Consider the following 2,669-nt stretch of genomic DNA (forward strand, 5'->3'; position numbering starts at 1 on the left):
CAGCACCATGGATGTTGGAATGGGCTCAGGCTGGTGAAAATAGTGGTATTCAACATAAGGTGGCTTGATTAAAATACCTGTCCTATTCCCCAGCGTGGCATGAAAAGAGTAAATGAACAGATTGAAGCCTGCATCCACGCTTAAGGGTGAGGCTTCATACCTAAATGCTCATGTGCCCTTCCCTTACGTCAACAGAAATGGAGAGGGTGGCTGAGGAGAGAAATAGACAAACTGACACTTCAGGACACAGATGATGTGCTGCTTTGCTTTTGAAAGCAGAAGTTCTTACATATGTAAACATCAATTGCTAAGCTCTTGAATGCATTTCTTTCAAATGTATAGAGTATACATTGGTTACCCTAAAGCCTATATTGTACTAAAATAAATAAATAAACCACATGCTTATCCAAACCTACTCCCTACCCCACACAAAAATACTCTATCCAGCCACAAACACAAGATCTCCCAATTTATGCTACGACTCTCTTCTCTATATTTCACTAGCTAATTTACCTTAAAGTAATCAAATCTTTTTCACTCTCTAATTTTCATATGTAGCATATTGTAGAAATCTGTTGATAAATACATAGCCTGCATTGCTGCTAGATTAAAATTTTAAAACATACCTCTTCAGATTTGTAATCATTTCCATCTAAATAATTTTCAGGCTTTTGCAAAACCCTGCTTGTAAGCATCTCCAATATATGGGGTTTTGTCAAACACCTTACCTCAAATATCTTCATGGATTATTTCAGTATTAAATTATATGTCCACTTTTCATACTGTATAGCCATTTTTCTTAAGATTCCCAGCTAATTTTTTTTTCAAACTCTATACTAAACAATGAGGAAAGAGACATTACAAATCAATGGACTTGTACAAATTAGTGACTGCTCGGGATTCTGCAATATTAAATACTGAAGATGAAGCAGCCAATTGTACAGACGCAACTGAGGTTTCTTTGCATAATCCTTTAATGAAATGAGACTGCTGAATTAGAAGAAGTTGGGCAACCCTGACCCAGATTCTTAAAGTAAGGGTCGTTGGCCTAGATGTCTGTCAAGATTGTGCATTAGAGTGTATTCTTAATCAGTGAGCGATCACAACAAATATTTCAGTTCACTTCATAAATCTCTGCTGTGTGATTGCATCTGACACATCTAGGAGAAGATAATCCCTCACAGTTCACTTGCTCCTGCTTCTAAATGTAAACTGTGTTGACTTAAACAGGGTTCACCATTCTGCCCTCTACTAGAGAGAGATGTCGACAGTTCAGAGTAACCAGCGAAGCAAGAATTCCTAACTGGTCATTGGAATATGAATTACAATCACCAGGACCCCTTGCCTAACCATGACCGAGACTACCATAGTTGGTAAGGTTCTCCAAAATTAGGCACAGGAAGAAAGCAACGTGGTTCTCTGTTCAACAGAGAAAAAAAAAGAGTGTCAAAATGTATTTCAGTGTTGTTTATTTCAACATTGTTGGTAGTAGCACACGAAAAAGAGGGGGAAAAGGAAATCACCTCAATCTCCATCGATAAGGAAATAGTTGAATAAATTGTTGCCCATTCATTCACGGACTAATATGCAATTAAAGCTATGTAACGTAGAAGTTAAGATTAGGGCACGTAGAGCCATTCCTTTCACTGCTGTGCGGCAGCAAGATGGCAGTGCAAATTTCCAAGAAGAGTAAGTTTGTTGCTGATGGCATCTTCAAAGCCCAACTGAACACATTTCTCACTTGGAAGCTGGCTGAAGATGGCTACTCTGGAGATGAGCTCCGACTTACACCGACCAGGACAGAAATCATTATTTTGGCCACCAGGACACAGAATGTTCTTGGTGAGAAGGGCTGATGGATCCAGGAATTGGCCACTGTGGTTCAGAAGAGGTTGGCTTCCCTGAGAGCAGTGTAGAGCTGTATGCTGAAAAGGTGGCCACAAGAAGTCTGTGTGCGATTGCCCAGGCAAAGTCTATGCATACAAATCCCTAGGAGGCCTTGCTGTACAAAGGGCCTGTTAAGGTGTGCTTAGGTAAATCATGGAGAGTGGGACCAAAGACTGCGAGGTTGGGGTATCTGGGAAATTCTGAGGACAGAGGGCTAAATCCACGAAGTTTGTCGATGGCCTGATGGTCCACAGCGGGGACCCTGTTAACTACTATGTTGACACTGCCATGTGCTGCTCAGGCAGGGTGTGCTGGGCATCAAAGTAAAGATCATGCTTCCTTGGGACCCAAGGGGTAAGACTGGCCTTAAGAAGCCCCTGTCTGACCATGTGACCATTGTGGAACCCAAAGATGAGATACTATCCACCACCCCCATCGAGGAACAGAAAGGTGGGAAGGCAGAGCCGCCTGCCATGTCCCAGCCAGTACCCAAAGCAGAACAGGGTCTCCTTGCAGCTGGATCTAGAATTTGGGTGTTGCTCTATAAAGACCTTTAATAAAATCTTTTTAAAAGATTTAAAAAAAAAATAACAGTATGGCACATAGAGCCTGGGTTTCTCACTCTACCACTTCATAATCTGTGTGACTCCAACAAATTACTCAATTTATCTGGACCTCTGTTTTCTCAAATGCAAAATGCTGACAATAACAGTGCCTATCTCACAAGGTTGACAAAGGGATTTTAAAAAGTGTTTACAAGAGTGATTTGGATATAGTAAGCA

At 41.1% G+C, this 2,669-nt stretch overlaps 1 pseudogene; it reads left to right on the plus strand.

The window, feature by feature from the left end:
* The first annotated feature begins 1,664 nt into the window (after positions 1-1,664).
* LOC117022086 (40S ribosomal protein S3-like) lies at positions 1,665-2,444 on the plus strand (annotated as a pseudogene).
* The last annotated feature ends 225 nt before the right edge of the window (positions 2,445-2,669 follow it).

The sequence above is a fragment of the Rhinolophus ferrumequinum genome, chromosome 5 (assembly GCF_004115265.2).
Source record: "Rhinolophus ferrumequinum isolate MPI-CBG mRhiFer1 chromosome 5, mRhiFer1_v1.p, whole genome shotgun sequence".
Classification (NCBI taxonomy): domain Eukaryota; kingdom Metazoa; phylum Chordata; class Mammalia; order Chiroptera; family Rhinolophidae; genus Rhinolophus; species Rhinolophus ferrumequinum.